Source organism: Dipodomys merriami, unplaced genomic scaffold (genome assembly GCF_024711535.1).
Source record: "Dipodomys merriami isolate MVZ:Mamm:240054 unplaced genomic scaffold, mDipMer1.0.p SCAF_2, whole genome shotgun sequence".
Classification (NCBI taxonomy): domain Eukaryota; kingdom Metazoa; phylum Chordata; class Mammalia; order Rodentia; family Heteromyidae; genus Dipodomys; species Dipodomys merriami.
Genome location: NW_027203381.1, coordinates 41,174,935 through 41,195,369, shown reverse-complemented (window position 1 = coordinate 41,195,369; position 20,435 = coordinate 41,174,935).

The following is a 20,435-nucleotide window of genomic DNA, read 5'->3' as shown; positions in this document are numbered from 1 at the left end:
TTGGGCACTATCCCTGAGCTTTGGCTCAAGGCTAGCACCCTAACACTTGAGCCACAGCACCACTTCCAGTTTTCTAGTGGTTAATTGGAGATCAGAGTCTCATGGATGTTCCTTCACCTGGGTTGGCTTTGAACTGTAATTCTCAGATCTCAACCTCCTGAGAAGCTAGGATTACAGGCATGAGCCACAGGTGCCCAGCGAAGAGCATTGTGGATATTTCATATTTAATTACTCTTAAACTGTGTTAAGATCCTAAAGTGAAATTGTGAAATACTGAAACTATGTATAAATGGTCTTTACTGCTTTCAATCTATACTCTTAAGAATATAATACTAAACATAACTTTCCTTTAAAGAGCAAGATTAAGGGTGAGTGATAGTATATCATTAATATATAAGAATATTAGTTATACATACTGAGTGCTTAACCTGTGCTTGATAGTACTCCACATATTTTACATTTATCTTCAATTAGATTCAGCTATAATTATATACATATAGATGGGAAAACTGGGTACTGAAGATCATAACCACTTACTTGCTGAAGATCATTAACAGACCCAGATTGGAACAGAGAATCTAACTATAGAATCCTCACTATTAACTGTGTTAACACTATACAATCCTAACACAAAACAAATAATGATTGTATTATTTGCATTAGCACAGAGTTAAATAGTTGCTTGTAAATGAAGATTATAACTCCAGGGAAAGATATAAATGATTTTAGTAGATTCAGAGTAAAAAGGGCCTTGGCAATTCTCAGTAACATTGGATTTACTAGAGGTTCCTAAACCCTGGACCCAAGAACCAAAAGCAGCTTTTGGAATTTTCATGACTTTCAACAAAATGGGAAAAATAAAGACAGTTAATGCTTGCTTTAGCAGCACATACATATTGAAAACTGGAATAATACAGAAAGATTAGCATGGTCTTGATACAAATATAACCGGTACATTCATAAAGTATTCAATATTTTGCAAGTTCATGAAGGTTGTTGGAAAAAAAAGATATATACTATGTTTTCATAAAGTCAACAGGTTTAATTTAAGATTGACCATTAGTCTGAATATAACTTTCCTTTAAGGAAAAAATAATAGTAGATGATACCTTATTTATTTATTTATTTATTTAGTGCTGGGGCTTGATCCTAGGGCTTCATGCATGCTAAGTGTGCACACTATTATTGAGCTATATTCTCAGTCCTTGGCATGTGTTTTTAATGTTTTTAGTTGCAATTAAAATATTACAAGGTTGTCAAGTTATGCAAATGTATAAGTAAATTAGTTTTATTTTCTTTTTTCTGGATTTGAGGATTCAGGCAGCTGGAAACATTTATTTTTAGATGAGACTCATGCTAGAACCTAATGAGATCACAGAACTGAAAGAATTTCAGTGAGACGTATTTGGGAGAGATTATGGAAAAATTAGGAAGATTGGGATGTAGACTTCTGTATAGTGAAAGAAAAATAATGAGTATTCCTTTGCTTTTGGTTATTCGGTAGGGAATAGACTCGGTTTAATGTTTATGGAATTTCTTTCATAAACATTAATGTGGGAGTGGCCTCCAAAGATGGCCCTCAATGAACCATGTCTTCTGATATTCACACCCTAGTGCAGTGCTCTCCCACACTGAATCTGGGCTGAGGCCTCGTGACCTGCTTTAACCACTTAAAATGAAGCATAAGCGGCACTGTGCCAGTTGGAGGCCTAAGCTTCTAAAGTACCTGGCAGCTAACAGTTTTGTACTCTGGAACGTTGGAACTAAACTGAGATCACCATAGTATAAAGCAATCCAAAGTAACTAACTATAGGAAGAGATCCCATGAAGGACAGCCAAGGAATCCAGAAGAACTTGAGGACAGAGACCCTCTGACTTGGCCCATTTCAGCAGCCCCAGAGTTTGATAGCACTGGGGATAAGAGAGAGACAAGCTGATTCCTTCAGGTTCTGCCTATACAGCAGAATCATGAACAATAGTAAAATGACTGTTGCTTTGAGGTACTATTTTTGGGGTAGTTTATCAGAAATATAAATCAAAACAGCTGGATTTCAGAAAAAGAATTATTCATGAGTAAACATGGAGAAAGATATATTGGGAACACTTTCTCCTTTTTTAAAAATTATTACCCATAATAAAAGGAAGCTGTCTCCAATGTAGCATTGTAAAGAACAAATTTAACTCATATTAATGTCTTCATTTCAACAGCCTCTGTACAAAGAGCCATAATACATTTTAAACAAATTGTGCAACGCTTCCAGACTTTTAAATTATCATAGTTATATTTCTACATAAATATATTTTCCTTATATTTTTATGTTTACTCAATTTAGTATATAATCATTTCTATGCTGTCTCCAAAACACATCAGAAATACAGGTACATGCTACAAATTACACATCAGTTGTAATTCAGAGCCATAAATTGAATGTTATTCCAAAAATGCATACCACAACTGTGTTAAGAATGTGATGTGGCTAAGTTCCTATAGAAACTTTAGCTAGCATTTCTAAGAAAGTATGATACTTATTATGGTTAATATAGCTTTCTTGAGAGTGTTAATTTTTTTTCAAATACAGAACAACATCTCTTGATTGTGAACAACTTTAGTAAACAGAAACTTGTGAGAATTTTAAGTTCAATTCTGTTTCAAGAGGCTTTATATGATTAATATTTACTCAAAAGTAGTTTATCTGTACATATTTTTCTAGATCTGAGAAGTAAATCAGGAAGAATATGTTCCTGTATTTCTTTTGAGATCAGGCAAGCTGTTTTCTTTCCACAAAACAGGCTCAGGAGTAAATGTATTTTGACCTTTTTAGATCTACACAGCCTTGAGAAGTAGGCAGAGCTGGGGATTCGTCTATCTGTCAGGGCTACACCAGTGCAGGGCAAGCTGTAAGCACAGAGTGCCCTTAAGGCTTCTCCTGACTCACCCTGGAATGCCTTCCTCTAACATCTGTTTTTTATTTCTTAGAAGCTGCTATTCCATTCAACTGAAAAAAAAAAAAAAAAAAAAAAAAAAAAAAAAAAAACCCTTACGTTGACCTTAGAAGTGGAAGAGAGAAACAGATCTCTCTAAAACAGTTACTTCCCTCCTTTATGTCATTGCCACCTGAGTACCCTTGTTTTTCCACACTCACAAACTCAAACATGCAAATGCTTGAAGCTGCAGTTTATTCCAAGGATACAGGCTGCTATGTTTTGGGAACCACTGATATGGTTAGTGTGTGACCATAATAAAAGACGGGAGTCCAGATCAGGGAGAAAATAAATACATGTCGTAGCTAGTTACATGCAATCTCTTGTACTTTACAACAGTCTTTTATCCAAATTTCACCACACCACTGAATTTCAGTGCCAAATATACCTTCTGACCAATTGCCTTTTAGTTTTTTGTATTTTTGTATGTTCCTATTTAAGCACTTTCAATTGGTAAATTGCTTTTTTTTTTTGTCAGTGATGGGCTCTTTACCAATATATACTTTCTTTTTTATTTTTATTTTTTATTTTTCCCTAGGTTTTAAAAATAATAATTATCATTAAATAGCTATACAAAGAGATTTCTATTTAACACATCAATTTGTAAGCATAATACATCTTGATCAATGTCACCCCTTCCATTATTTCCCCTGTTCAATTCATCATAACTTATCAGTCATCACAGCTCAAATTTTAACACTCCATACCACTAACTAGAAACACAAAAATGTTTTTTTCTGACATTTCACTGTTCTCCCTCTCCCTTTTATCATTCAACTACCTCCTGAAATATAACAGCTCTATAACTAAAAGAGAGGCAGATTCCTAATAACCCACTAAACAATATATAAATACTACCTATATACATGTCACATTTTCTTTTCTTTTTTGGGGGGGAGGGGGTTTGGTCGTGGGGCCTGAACTCTGGGCCTGGGTGCTGTCCCTCAGCTCTTCAGCTCAAGGCTAGCACTCTACCACTTGAGCCACAGCTCCACTTCCAGCTTTTTTTTTTTTCTGCTTACGTGGTGCTGAGGAATCAAACCCAGGGCCTCAGGCATGCAAGGCAAGTTCTCTACGACTGAGCCACCTTCTCAGCCCCACATTTTCTTTTTTTTAAAGACCATGATACCTTGCATACTTTACCTCTTTTCACTTACATTGAATATAAAAACTCTATTGGTTGAATTATACATTTAATTTTGTTTATATGTTCTTTCTTTGGTCTTTCATGTATTTCCTTAGGGATTATTCTGGGAATCTTAAGAACAATAATTTTTTGTTATAAAAATAGTGCATGCCTATTTTTTTAATTCTGGGAGATATGGAAAAGTAAGTAGAGAATAAAAAATTACTCATTTACAGGCATTGATGATGTTTTTAGAGTTTTCTTTAAAGATTTTTCTCCCCCTCTGAAAAATTTGTTTTCAATGTCATACATATAATTCTTCCTTACTGGGTTTTTTCAGCTTACATAATCTTGTAAGTATAATTACTCTGGTTGACTTGGTGTTTGTTTGTTTGTTTTTTGTTTTGTTTTGTTTTGTTTTGCAGAGATGAGGACCGAACTCAGAGACTTGCATTTGCCAGGCAAGTGCTCTTCCAACAAGCTAAATCCCCAACCCCAGTATAATTACTCTAAACATAACTTTGAAAACATTTATTGTATCCCAGAAATTTACCAAAGTTTACTGAACGGATATGTCCATCTATAGTGTCATGATGTGCTTCTTTATAAAGTATTTTTTTCTTAATTTAGAATTTGTCCCTTTGAAATGATTCTTAGAAGTGAGGTAAAGTACTTTTTTGTGTGTATGTATGTGCCAGTCCTGGGGCTTGGACTCATCTGGGTTCTATCCCTGAGCTATTTTTGCTCAAGGCTAGCACTCTTTAACACTTGAGCCACAGGTCCACTTCTGTTTTTTGTTTTTTGTTTTTTGTTTTTTTCCTTTGGTGGCTAATTGGAGATGACTCTTATGGACCTCCCTGCCTGGGCTGGCTTACAATCATGAGCCTCAGATCTCAGTGGACTGAGTAACTAGGATTACAGGTATAACCCATTGGTGCCCAGCTGGTAAAACACTTTGATATACAGTATTTTTCCACATTGTTTTTCTAAATGCTAATACAAGTTTACAATCCCACTATTAATGTTTATGTGCTTTTTATAGCCTTCTCTCACCAGCACTGAAACTGTCATCATTTATTATCATTGTAATAGTTGCTTTATATGCTCATTATATTGATTTGCTTCTCTTTGATTATATTTTTTTTCATCTTTGTTGACTAGTAGTTTTTCATTCTCAACACAACAGTTAAGTTCTGCACTTACTCCTCAGTTGGTTTAAAATTTTTTCTTACTGACATAAAATGCACATATAATACTACCTTTCTTTTACCAACCTCATATTTTTCTCAATTTTTAAAACTTATTTTGAAAATCTGAAATTTTTTTGTTGGTGTTTGTGTCAGCACTCTGATTTCAGAGCTCATGCTGTCTCTTAGCTTTGGCCGGCTATTATTTGAGCCTGACCTTCACTTTTGGCATTTTACTAGTTAATTGGAGTCTCCTGAATTTGTCTGTCCAGGCTGGCTTCAAATAGCAATGTTCATATCTCAGCCTTCTGAGTAGCTAGGGATTATAAGCATAAGCCACTGGCACCAGGATTGAATATATTTTTGACAATTGAAATATTTACTTTTAAAATTATGTCAAATCTATCTCTATTTTAGACTTTCTTTTGCTATTTTTATGTTTAGAAAGTCTTTCTACGTTCCAAGTTTGATATGTATTTTTTTTTGTCAGTGCTGTGGTTTGAACTCAAGACCTCACACTTCTAGACAGTTTACCAATGAGCTATGCCTTTAAGAAAAATATATCCATACCAGAGTTTGAAAACAAAAAAGTACAGTTACTAGTGGAAGTGCTGTGAATTGATGTGTGCAAACTCTATCCTAATTTTTTTGTTTGTTTGCTTGCATAATAGATGTTAGTCTTGTGAAGTTTTTTTTGAAATTAAATAAAATATTTTTGATTCTCATTATTTGTAACCCAGGGCTAGGAATGTGGTGTAGTGGTAGAGTGCTTGCCTAGCATGCATGAAGCCCTGGGTTCGATTCCTCAGTACCACATAAACAGAAAAGGCTGGAAGTGGTATGTTGTGGTGTGGTGGCTCAAGTAGTAGAGTGTTAGCCTTGAGCAAAAGAAACTCAGGGACTGTGCCCAGGCCCTGAGTTCAAGCCCCAGAATTGTAACCTAAAGAATTTTGTGGGAAGGGGTGACATTGTCCAAAAAGAAATGTACTGTTTACCTGACTTATATAACTGTAACCCCTCTGTACATCACCTTTATAATAACATTAAAAATTTGAAAACAATTTTGCTCTCTCTAATAATATTGAGTGATCAGTGAAAACTTGACCCCCTCCTTGGGCTTCCACTGCCTTTAGAGTTTCTTTGCCCTTATCTCACTTAAAATTCTTCACCTTTTGAGATACTACCACAATCATAAGATCTCCATTCTTTATCCTAGCCTTTATCCTCTCTGTATTTTAGCCTGATTATGCACTGGGAATTTTAAAAACGGAATTATTTAAAAGGGGGTCCTACAGGAAGGAACTTCCTGAACAGAGTCCCAGGGTCACAACAAATTGGAGAGAGACTCAACAAATGGGACTACCTTAAAATAAAAAGCTTCTGCATAGCTAAATCTATCGCAACCAAGCTAGAAAGACAACCATCTAATTGGGAAGAAATATTTACCAGCAATATATCAGACAAGGGGTTAACATCCTGTATATACAGGGAACTCAAGAAACTAATCCCTCCCAAACCTAACAAACCAATTACTAACTGGGCAAGGGAACTAAAGAGGGACTTCTCAGATGAAGAAATAAAAATGGCAAAGAAATACATGAGGAAATGTTCATCATCCCTGGTGGTGAAGGAAATGCAAATAAAGACAACCCTGAAATACCACCTTACCCCAGTCAGAATGTTCCACATCCACAAATCAGCTAACGACAAATGCTGGAGGGGGTGTGGAGAAAGAGGAACCCTATTACACTGCTGGTGGGAATGTACACTTATACAACCACTTTGGAAAGCAGTCTGGAGGGTCCTTAGAAAGCTAAAGATTGACCTCCTTTATGACCCAGTCATACCACTTCTAGCCATCTACCCTGAACAACAGGAACCAATAAACAAGGACACATGCACCTCGTTTATTGCAGCACTGTTCACAATAGCTAGGATATGGAAACAACCCAGATGCCCCACCACAGATGAATGGATCCAAAAATTGTGGTATCTATACACAATGGAATATTATATAGCCATTAGAAATGACAAAATAATGGCATTTGCAGGGAAATGGATGGAGCTAGAAGGAATCATGTTGAGTGAGGTAAGCCAAGAGCAAAGAGACAAACGGTGCATGGTCTTCCTGATAAGTGGATGCTAAATCCAAAATGTCAGGTGATACGACAAAACTAACAGGACTTAAGAAACAAAGAACTCCCACTCATCTGGTTGAACCACTACTAAATAGTCCCATGCTGCTGATCACATGTATGGTATATATGAGTACACCGTTACATGTTATAGACTGTGATAGACAATTTGCTCCAGGAAAGTTAGAATGAACTTGTGACTTTAAATGAGCATTATTATTCCACAATACTGTGAAATTTGGGAAATTATGTAATCACTTAATCACAATTTAAAAAAAAGAACCTCGAGGAAGGTAGGGAGGGAAGGGATGGTAGGGGGAAAACAATGGAGGGGGTAACAATGCTCAATAGGAATGCTCATTACCCTGCTCATGTAACTGTAACCCTCTGTATAGTTTCTTTACAATAAAAAATTTTTTAAAAAGGGGGTGCTACAAAGGGTAAATAAATGCAGCAGTGGTACTCACTATATTGAAAATGAACTATACAACGTGTGAGTGGGAACGTGAAGAAAACACTGGGGAGAGTGAGGAAAGGGTGACATGTTCTCTGTACCTGACTTGTGGAACTGTAAACTCTCTGTACATCACCTTTATAATAACAGTAAAAACAATCTTGAAAAAGATGAATGAATATGAATTAAATGAAAACATGGGCTGTTAATGACATGATGAGACACTGACCATTCAGAAATATATTTTTGCATAGTTAAGGCCATAGCTTCCTAGATTCTCATTGATGTAACTGTTCCCCAAGTATGGGCAGTCTGTAAAGAAAACTGAAGAGAGATGTAACACCATTCTTTTTATCTGTTTTCCAGACTTACAAATATATTCATTAGATTCCACTTCTGTATCTTAATTTGTTACTATTGAAAATTTTATAATGCAAGTATTTCCAGAACTCTTTTTTACATTTGACTTGCATCCTCATTTCAGGGGTTATTGTGCATTTTCTTTTTTCTCTCTCTCTCTCCCTCTCTCCCTCTCTCCCTCTCTCCCTCTCTCCCTCTCTCCTCTCTCTCTCTCTCTCTCTCTCTCTCTCTCTCTCTCTCTCTCTCTCTCTCTCTCTCTCTCTCTCTCTCTCTCTCTCTCTCTCTCTCTCTCTCGATGTGGTACTAGGGCTTGAACTCAGAGCTTCAAGCTCTCAATTGACTTTTTTTGTTTAAGGCTGGCACTTTACCACTTGCATTACACCTCTCCCTTTCAGCTTTTTGCTTCCTAGGCTGGCTTCAAACTGGGATCCTCAAATCTCAGCCTCCTGAGTAGCTAGGATTACAAGTGTAAAGCATCAGTACCTGGCTACATTTTCTTTCCTTCTTTCCTCCTTCCTTCCTTCCTTCCTTCCTTCCTTCCTTCCTTCCTTCCTTCCTTCCTTCCTTCCTTCCTCCCTCCCTCCCTCTCTGTCTCTATCTCTGTCTCTGTCTCTGTCTCTGTCTCTCTGTCTCTCTGTCTGTCTGTCTCTCTCTCTCTCTTTAGTTGGTTGTGGGGCTTGAACTCATGGCATGGGTGCTGTCCCTGAGCCTCTTTGTGCTCAAAGCTAGTGCTCTACCACTTGAGCCACAGTGCCCTTTCCAGTTTTTGAGTGGTTAATTGGAGATAAGAGTCTCACAAGGACTTTTCTGGCTGGCTGGCTTTGAACCATGTTCTTCAGATCTCAGCCTCCTGAATAGCTAGGATTATAGGTGTGAAACACCAGCGCTTGGCTTTCTTTTTTATATTTTGTACTACTTCATGAATACTTACTGGAATATTGGAAGAACTATTGCTTTACAGTTATTTAGCTACCACCCTAAAAATGTATGGGTCTAGCCAGATGCTGGTAGCTCACATATGTGTACAGGAGTCTGAGATCTGAAGATTGCAGCTCCAAGCCAGCCTGGGCAGGAAAGGACATGAGACACTTATCTCTAACAAACTACTCAGAATATGTCAGAAATGGCACTGTGGTTCAAGTGGTAGAGTGCTAGCCTTAAGCAAAAGAAGCTCAGAGATAGCATATAGGCCCTGAGTTCAAGCCCCAGGATTAGCACACACATAAAAAAATTTAAGTATGGGTCTAAAATTGTTTAGCTTATTTTGTATAACCCGTGTCTAAAATTGTTTAACTTATTTTGTATAACCCGTGTATTTTAATACTCAAAGAAGAGTCTCTTCTCACTAGTCAGACACTTAAATGCATTTTTTCATTAAATGCAAGTATCAAAACAATTTCTTTGTGTTACATATGTACCATTCTCAGGAGACAAATAATCTCCAAAGGGATAAAATAAGCCCAGATCCTATCATCTTAGTTTGGTAACATTAGGTCCTAAGCAAAGCTTATTTACTTTGGCAGTGAGAGAGAGAGAGGAGAATGAAGCACAAAAACCAATGGACTGAATGTTGCCTTTTCCTGTATTCAGACGAGCACATGCAGGGGAATACATTTATCTTTCTGAATCTTCTCTAGTGGCCCAGGCAATCCCTAAAGAGTCATCATTACTTCTTATCTTGTGTCAACAATTTAACAAGTGTCAAAGGAGGTGATTCAGAAAGCATCATTACATATGGCTGCTGCAGATCAATCCCAAGTTCTTTACTATAACTGATGGTTTTCTATGATTGTTTTACTTCATTTACTAGTAGAAAATTTACTTGTTTAGTTTCTTATAATCATTTTTGTAATGATCTACTCTAGTTGAAGCACTGGCTATTACCAACAAGTCCACCCACATCCCACTATTTTTGTACTGGAAGCGCTCCACGCAGTGCCCAGAGTTCTCAGTAACATAATCTCTAAATCACTATTCTAAACACCATTGAAGGATGTTTGCTCAAAGTTACCCCCTGAAGAAGAGTATGAGGAAAGACATCAAGACTTCTCAACATAAGTGGAATTCTTGAGTTCTGACTTTGGTTAGTTATTTTAAGAACACACTTGATTAGTATTGTCTATAGTTAGCACTCTCAACCTACTTTGCTCTCCCAGGCAAGTATGGTGGGAGTTCCATTGGACTGTGAGATATCAAAGATATCATTCTTCAATTATATTAATTTTGCATGTATTTACAGATTTCTTTAACATTTTCCTTACATTAAAGATCAGAATGTGACCCCCAATTTTAGCCAAGATCACTTGCATTTAATATAGCCCACCTCTTCTGAAAACCTGGACAAAAATCAATATTTAAAAAATTATGCAAGAACACTTAAGTGTGAAAAAATCAGGCAAATCACACAGTGGAGTCAAGAGTTATCACATATGAGAATGATTTTTCCATTTTTTCCTCTTTTCTCTTGTGAGTTTTCTTCTAACACAGGCCTCAACTACAGAACTACTCAGTAGTAGTAATATAGGCAATTAAAACTCTGAGAAGTAACTTTCATCCTTTTCACAGACTTGGGAAAGGAGCTTCTATGAGGCAGAGCATGTAAAAGAAATTATGAAGAGAAATGAACTTGGGAAAAGAATGTTTTAGAAATTTATAAAAAGCTGCCCAGTGGTTCACACCCATAATCATAGCTACTCAGGAGGCAGAGATTTGAGCACTGTACCTCAAAGCAAGCCTGGGCAGGAAAGAAATAACCTTGAGCACAAAAGCTCAGGGATAACACCACAGCTCTGAGTTCTAGTCCCATGACCAGCACAATAACAAAACAAAATTTAAAAAAAGAAAAGCTAAACAATTCCTAAGTTTTCTCTTAAGTTGCATATACATACACAGAACAGTAAAAGCATAGCAGCAAAGACTTTGACAGCTGAACCAAGGGCTCTCAATATCATCATTCATATTTTGGACCAAATAATTCTTTATTCTGTTCTGGCAATTTACATGTTTAACAAATTCCTGTCCTCTACCTACTTGATGCAAGTTTACCCAAGGATGGTGGTCAAAATTGTCTCCAGCTCTTCAAGCAACTTATTGCAAAGAGATCACCAAAATGAAGCCCTTGTTGGCTCATGCCTGTGATCCTAGCTACTTAGGAGGCTAGGACCTGGAGGATAACCGTTTGAAGACAACTAGGACAGAAAAGTCCAGATGAGTATATCTCCAAAATAGTCAACAAAAAGCAGAGCTGGGGTATGGGTTAAATGGCAGAGTAACAGCTATAAGCAAGAAAGTCAGTAAGTGTACAAAGCCTTGAGTTCAAGCCACAGTACCAGCAAACATCCTATTTGCCCCCAGTTCCAGGGCTTGCACTCAGCTGTATGGTGCTTGCTTAGCTTGGTTGCTGAGCAAGCTATCAATTAATCACTGGATGATGTGGCACATACATGGTAGTCATCCTGGCTATGTGGGAAGTATAAATAGGTGGATAGATGGCAGTCTATCCTAGCACTGGCATAAAAGTGAGACCCCATTCAAAAAATAATGGAGGCAAAGGCTAGAGATAAGGGTTGAAGTAGAGTGTCTGGCAAGTACAAGGCCCTGAGTTCAACTCCTACTATCAATAATAACAACAACAACCCTTCGAGGGTTTCACGTGACTAATATCCACATGATGTAATATTCACAGTTCTGGTACAAATACAAAGTTGTTGTACACACAAAGAACCAGAAAAAAAATGTGGCCAATTCCCAAGGGAAAAGACAATTAGCAGATGCTAACTGCTAGACGCCACAGACTTTAAATGATCTAAGATTTTAAAATCAATATACAATTCAGCTCTCTGAGGTAAAGGAAAAATAAAAAAGTAACTGGAAAGATAAAATCTCAGCAAAGGCATAAAATTATATAAAGAGAACAATTAGAACACAGAATGCTAATAACTTTCTTCAAATAACTAAAAAAAATCCTAAAATTTATATGGAACTACAGAAAACAAAACAGAACAGAACAAAAAACAACAGCTCTGAATTGCCAAAGCTATTTTGAGAAAAAAAGGAAGAAGAGGGAGACATTATACTATCAGGCATGGGCATTATGCCTAGGTATTATACTCTGTGGCAGAAACAGGAGGATCAGGGTTTGAAGCCAGCCAGGGCAAAGTTAGCTTACCTAATAAGAACAAGGCTCTGTTAAATTCCCAGTAAATACAGAGAGAGAGAGAGAGAGAGAGAGAGAGAGAGAGAGAGAGAGAGAGAGAGAGAGAGAGAGAGAGAGAGAGAGAGGCAGACAGAGACAGAGAGAGAGACACAGAGACACAGAGACACAGAGATAGAGAGACAGAGACAGAGACAGACAGACAGACAGACAGAGATCTGCAGAAATCAAACAGCATAATATTGCCTAAAAACACACAGAGACCAATCAATCTGTGACAAAGATGCTGTGAACATACATATATGGAAATGCTACTGGTAAAACTAGATGTCCACATGCTCAAGAATAAACCTAGACTCTTAGCTCTTGACAGTCACAAAAATGAACTCAAAATGGATACAAGACGTAACTGCAAGTACTGAAACCATGAACCTACTAGAAGAAACATAGGAAAATGCTTGACATTGGAACTGGCAAGGTTTTGTTTTTTGTTTGTTTCTTTTTGTTTTTAAACCAAAAACCACAAGGAACAAAAGTAAAAATAGACAAATGAGATTTCTTTAAACCAAATGCTACTGCAGCTAAAAACAAACAAGTAACACAATGAAGGAATAACCTACACATCTGATAAGGACTTGATATAGGATCTATAAAGAATTTTTAAAAACTCAATAGCAAACACCTGCTTGATATCATCAAACTTGAAAATAGAATTCTAGTCACCGGAGTCTGGTGAAAATAGTGAGTAACAAAAGACAGGAAAAGATTGATAAATAGAAACTAAGTTATATTTTATAATAATAAGTTATGATGGGGTGACTATAGATAACAATACTGATCTGTACATTTGAAAGCTGAAGGCAGGTATGGTATTGCAAGCCTTGCTTCTGGGATGTGGTGATCAGGGGGATCATGATTGGAGGCCACTTTTGATATAAAAAAATGTTTGAGACTCCATCTCATTCAATGACTGGCATCCATCTGTCACCCCAAGCTATTGGAGGGAGCTCAATGGCTGGATGCAGTGGTAACTGTCTGTTATCCCACCAACAAAGGGAAGGAAAAATAGAAGAATCACAATCCAGGCTGACCTGGACATAAAAGTTAGACTCTTTATGAAAATAACCAGCACAACAAAGAGACTGGCAGAGTGGCTCAAGTGATAGAGCAACTTCGCAACAAACGTGGTAGAGCACTTGCCTCACATGGAAGTACAGGGTTCAATCTTTTCCCAGAACTAGAAAGGATAGAGAAGAGAGAGAAGAGAGGGAGGGAGAGAGACAGAAAAGAGAAAAACAGAGAAGAGAGAGACATAGCGAGAAGATATCTAATTTGAAGAATAAAGAAAGGACTGGAAATTAAAAAAAAAAACCTACAGTGACTATTGAAAGTGCATGTACATCAAAATCAAAACACATTACACTGGAGTCTACTAAGAGGTTGGCACAAGCAAATGAATATAATGGCTGAAATTTTCCTAAATTTGATGAAAGACATCAACTTCAGATTCAAGAAGTTTACTTAACACAAACTCAAGAAAAGTATACCCAAATACTTCAACCAAATGACTAAAATGATAAAAAGTAGTTAAGAAAAGATAACATATCATGTATTGGGGAACAGTAATAATGTTAATTCTTGTGAACTTTTCATCAGAATCCATGAGTACCAGTGCACAGTGAAACAGCATTATTGTGTGTGCATGTGCCGGTCCTGGGGCTTGAACTCAGGGTGTGGGCACTGTCCCTGAACTTCTTTTGCTCAAGGCTAGCACTCTACCACTTGAGCCATAGCACCACCTCTGTCTTTTTGGTAGTTTATTGGAGAGAAGAGTCTCATGGACCTTCCTGCCCAGACTGGCTTTGAACCATAATCCTCAAATCTCAGCCTCCTAAGTAACTAGGATTACAGGCGTGAGCCACCACTGCCTGGTTTAAAACAGCATCTCTAAAATGATGAAACAGGTGTCAATTTGGCATTCTACAGCTAGCAAAACTATCCAAAAACTAAGAGAACTTGTAGATAACTACAAGATTAAGGGAACATAAGACAAGGTGAAAACTGAAATGAAGGAAGAACCACTAGACTGTCTGCCTTTTCCTTTATTAAAATACATATAATTCTTGAAAGAATATAACATTATCTGTTGCAGTATTGTATCCTTGAATTTTTAATACTTCTGACAATATAACATAAGTGTGGGTAAAGAGAACTATATGGTTGTAGGGCTTTACGTATTACTGAAGTAGTAAAAATATGAAGTAGTAAAATATTAAATAGATTCTGTTACCTAGAGTAGTCGTTCTTAACTGGGGGTAATTTTTGTCCCAGTAGCGAGTATTTAGTAATGTCTGGAGACACTTCTGAATGCTATAACTTGGGTGTGACACAACCCACCAGATGTCAAAACAAATCTCCTGCCCTAAGGATCAATAGTGTGGAGATGGAGACAGTCTATCCTAGAGCAACCAAAATGGCAGCGAGTGACACATTCCAAAGCGTAGATATAATACAGTAAAGTTTTAAAGCTATTGGAACTATTTAAAAGACAATTGAAAAGGAAAGAGAGAATAGAGGGATAAAAAGGCAGACAGGACAAACAGAAAATGAATATAAAAATGATATACCTAAATACAACTACAGTACTAATTACATTAAGTGGAACTATGTCTCAAGGGGTAGATGCCCAGCCTTGAGCAAAAAAAGCTCAAGGACAGGGTCCAGGCTTTGAGTTCAAACAGCAGGACCCACATACAAAATTTTTTTTTTAATAAAAGGCTTTTTTTAAAAAAAAAATAAAAGGATTTCTTTTCTTGTGTTCCTCAGCAGAATTTGTTGTTTCCTTGATGATAGCCATTCTGGCTGGAGTTTGATGGAATCTTAGAATTGTTTTGATTTGTATCACATTTCAATTTCTAAAACCTGTTAATTTGTAAAAGTACAATTAATGTTTATGTATTGACCTTGAATCCCATGATCCTTGATATTCTTACTTATGAGATTCAGTAGCTATTTTATACATTCTTTGGGGTTTTCTATTTAGATGATTATGTTGACAACCAGTAGGGAAATAATCAATTTTTAGTCTTTCCAATTTTTATTAAGTATCAAGGTGATACAAAGATTATTAAAACATGGTCAAAGACCCACGAACCAGTACCTCTCACCTCTAATCCTAGCTATTCAGGAGCTGAGATCTGAGGATTGCATCGAACCAGCCTGGGCAGGAAAGTCTGTGAGACTCTGATCTCCAATAAATAATGCCCCCACCCTCCAAAGTAAGTAATAGAGCTGTGACTTAAGTGGTAGAGCACTAGCATTAAGCAAAAGAAGCTCAAGGACTGGCACACACACACACACACACACACACACACACACACACACACACACACACACACACACACACACACACACACACGTAAGGGAAAGCATTTTGTAAAGGTCACTTTCACAGCAATAAAAAATGTTTTAGGAAACCAAGAGGGGATTGAAGGTTAATCCAGACTTCAGTCTAGATGATTGATAGTATTTACTCTGAGCTATATTCTTTTCTCCTTTTTGTTTTTATCTGGAAGCTTTATGTACCAGTAGTGTGCTCAGGACTGTTCAATGTGCTTTTTCTATACCTTCTTACATTTGTGCTTTAGTGTCTTTTACAGATCTGGATCCATTTGCTATTTTAGGATTTTTTTTCTCTGTGTATTTGAAGGATTATTGACCTTTGTGTCTTGCTATTGGTTTGATTTATTTGGAGAGGTGCCAAGGATCAAACCAAAGGCCTTACGCAAGCACATTACCACTGAGCTACACTTCCACACCTGGTTTGCATAGACTATAAGTGTGTGACACCTACATTTGGCTTTGTCTAGATTATTAAGCTATTGATATTATACCATTGTTCTTTACTAATATGAGCATTCATTTCTGTAATTTTCTTCTGAATACATGCATAGTCCAAAAATTTAGATGTTGTGTTTCATTCTTTTTGTTACAAATATTTTAAAATATTCATGAAATTCCCTATTTTGTGCATGGCTTATTTAGAAGTGTGTTTAATTTCCAAGTATGTAAGGATTTTGTTAATATTTTTCGATTCTTTTCTTGTTAATCTTGTTCTAGTAAGATAATGTACTATGTATATGGCTTTTTTCACAACTATTTTTTATGGTAAAATACACAATATAAGAGGTTTTTCTTAACTATTCAAAGTGTACAACTCAGCAGCTTTAAGAATAATCATAATATTGCATCACAATTAACACTATCCATTTCCATGATTTTTTTCCTATCTGTATCCACCAAACAATAACACTATCCCCCCAAGCCTATTGAAGTTTCTAATTTACTTTCTGTCTCTATAGGATTGCATACTCTCTGTGTTCTTTAAATTATTTAAATTTGCTTTATGGCCCTTTCTGTTCTAATTTGGTATATGTTCTAACTTGTACATTTCTTTTCAGTTGAAAAGATTATATATTGCTAGCATTAGTTGAATGCTCTTGAAATTTGAGCATATTGAAGTTTGTTGATAGTTATTCCTGTATACCCTACTAAGTTTTAAAAATTAAATTGTTCGGGCTGGGAAGGTGGCTCAGTGGTAGAGTACTTGCCTTGTGTGCATGAGGCCCTGGGTTCGATTCCTCAGCACCACATGAACAAAAAGAAAAATGCCAAAAGTGGTACTGTGGCTCAAGTGGTACAGCGCTAGCCTTGAGCTGAAGAGCTGAGGGACAGCGCCCAGGCCCAGAGTTCAGGCCCCATGATTGGACCCCCAGAAAAAAATTAAATTGTTCTATTGATTTCTGAGAAAAAAGTGTTAAAGCCTCATGTATACCTATAAATTTCTTTATTTTCCCTTTATTTCTACTTGTTTTTGTATCAGGCATTTTGAAAGGTACTATTTTTAGGTACTTACACATTGGAATTATTGCCATGTCTTAGTAGACTATCCATTTTTAATAATATCTATCTTTTTTATACATAATGTCTCCCCTCCTCCCACCAACTCTCCATCAATATAATCTCTCCAGATTCATGACCTGGAAGTATTCCATCTCACATTCTCCAGTCACATATTTAATCTTAACCAGAAAATTCAGTAGTTTACATATTTCTAAAAACAGAACTATTGAATTTAGAACAAATTGAGAACAGTGTAGTGACTAATGCATATAACCTCTAAACACAAGGCAATCTCACATTAGCAAAGAGACAACTTTAGACAGCAATCTATTGTAGTTAGTGGACTAATTAATATAGCAAACAATGTTTAATGTCCTATATAGAACTCTCTGTTGTGGTTTCCCTACATTATGGTAGCTCTAGCTTGTTTCCTTGTTAATACTTCCTTGAAACTAATGTTTTCCCAGCAAGCATCAGTAGAACTGTGTAACATAGTGACCCTTGATGCCCAAGTACACACTCTCCCACTCCCTAAATCCCAACTTACATTCCTGAGGGAGCCAGTATCTACTTCATATCTATTTCTGGATCTTAGAATAGTGGGGAATGTTGTCAGATTGTTTTTAGTACTAACAAGGCAGCATCAGCCAGCATAGCTTGCTTATGATTAGTAGAGGAAATAGTAACCCCCACCACTTGTTTGTTGCTGTTTTTCCCACTGGCATACATCTTAAAAATGCTACAAACTAGAAAATAGCTCTAATAGCTAAAGAGAATACTGTCTTTGGTCAGATTTGGCTGAAAGGTTTTGGCTGAAAATGAGGTATATCTTTCCTGAATCAGCTGTCTCTTTTGGAATATAGAGATTATTATAGAAATAATAATATTGTTATAATAACTGCCTCAGAGGGTTATTGTGAGAAACAAATTAGTGATACTTTAATATGCTCCCAAACTCTAGATAATGATAGTTATCAATATTCTTTCTTGTTTGTACCAATAAAGTTTATCTCCTTAAAAATTTATTTGTATTTATATTTCAAAATGCTTTCAAACTCCTTAACTTTAGAGAGGTGGTAGGCACTCAGCAAATTATTTTTAGAAGTCATTTATCTTTTCTATTTACTCCTCTGCTTTCCATCTTCAACAAAGTGATTAAGTCCATCCATGTTATTCTCAATGAATCCATGTTGAGTTAAAGGTATTTTAAGTACACACAATATTTCCATGAGCATCTATGATACGTCTTATCTTTTAGAGGTTAAATTTGAAAGTTAAAAATCTTTCCTCTGCTGGTTCTAAAATATATCATTTCTAAATACCAATCTTCAAGTTCTCAGAATTTATATCCAGTCATCGCTACCACTCAAGATATAAATATATATCTTCTGTTGCAGATAAGCTTTGTTGCAGATAATAGCTTCTCTGTATAATCAGCTCTTCAGACGATGTGAAGCATAGTTTTAATGTCTGCATGTAAGTATATGTGGTTTTTGAAGCCTGTGGGATTGATGAAAATAACTAACTCACTTTTTTTACACAGTTCAGAATAATTTGAAGATATTATGAACTTTAACATCAACTCTCTGATGGTCATGTAGCTGTATGAATATGACTTCTGATAGAAACTTTATGAAATACTATTTAAAGCATACCCTGGAAAGTGGGAGGGGACGGGAAGAACAGTCTGCAAGTCAGCCTGTCTAGTGGAAATTCATTCTTTAGAAGTTTTCTTTGTAAATATAAAATGTAGAAAAAGGTTATTTCATTTTTTTACTTGCACTACAAGTATTGGGAAGGGCAAAATACATTTATAATCACTAATATAGCACAATTGTAGGCTTGTGAATTATTCATATTCATAAATACTAATATTCTAAGAGAATATACTTTAGTTTCTCACTGAATTAGTATCAGTATTCAATATTTACTTTTTCATTACTTAACTTTCATGCCTAAAATTTTTAAATATAAAAATTTTATGTTTTAATCAAAGGTACTTGTTGAAACTTTTTATAATTAAGAGGGCAATATAAGCATTTCATGAAAATATATGATTTATATAAACATTTCATGAAAATATATGATTTATTTAATTGAGTGTTTATTTAGTTATTTATTGGTAGTAGAGATTAAACCTAGGGTCATGTGCATGCTAGCCAAGGTTCTATCAATGAGTTATGCCCCAATTATTTATTTTAAAAATTTAACTTTAATAAAATATCAGAGTAAGGTGTGAGATGAATGTAAAAGCAGTTAATATTCAGGCCCAGAGTTCAAAGTCCACGATCGACAAAAAAAGAAAAAAATAGTGTGGTCTTGTTTGTAAACATTTGGGTAAATGCCCAAAAGTGGGACTGCTGGGTCATAGGGGAGCTCTATGTGGAGTCTTTTGAGGAACCTCCATACTACTTTCCAAAGTGGTTGAACAAGTTTACACTCCCACCAACAATGAATTAAGGTTCCCTTCTGTCCATATCCCCTCCAGCATCTGTTGTTAGCTACCAGCACAACTATGTTTATTGCAGCATTATTTACCATAGCTAAGATATGGAACCAACCCCAGTAGATGAATGGATCAAGAAAATGTGGTATATATACACAATGGAATTCTATGCCTCCATCAGAAAGAATGACATTGTCCCATTTGTTAGGAAATGGAAAGACTTGGAAAAAATTATATTAAGTGAAGTATGCCAAGCCCAAAGAAACATAGGTCCCATGGTTTCCCTTATTTGCAATATCTAGTATATGTATGAGTCAAGCAGAAAAGGTCAGATAAGGTGATGTTAGGAAAAAGAACCCTAAGATATGTATTTTAAATGTTTTTTTTTCTTTCATGCATTTGTTTCTAACGCAATTATAAGATTATTTCTTTGTTGCTTTGTATGTCCCACCCCCACAGCATAACCCCTGCTTTCAGTGTATTTGATGTCGTATAATTTGTGGAGGGGAAGGGGAAAAACAAGTCATTTAAATAAGGATATAGGTGGACCTGTTGCAACAATGGGAAGTACAAGTTGTCATGTCAAAAACGAACTTTACAACTTGGGGGGGGGAGGATTGGGTGGGGTGGGGAGGATGGGAAGGGATGGGAAGGGTAAACAAAGGAGGAGGCTACAATGTTGGATAAGAA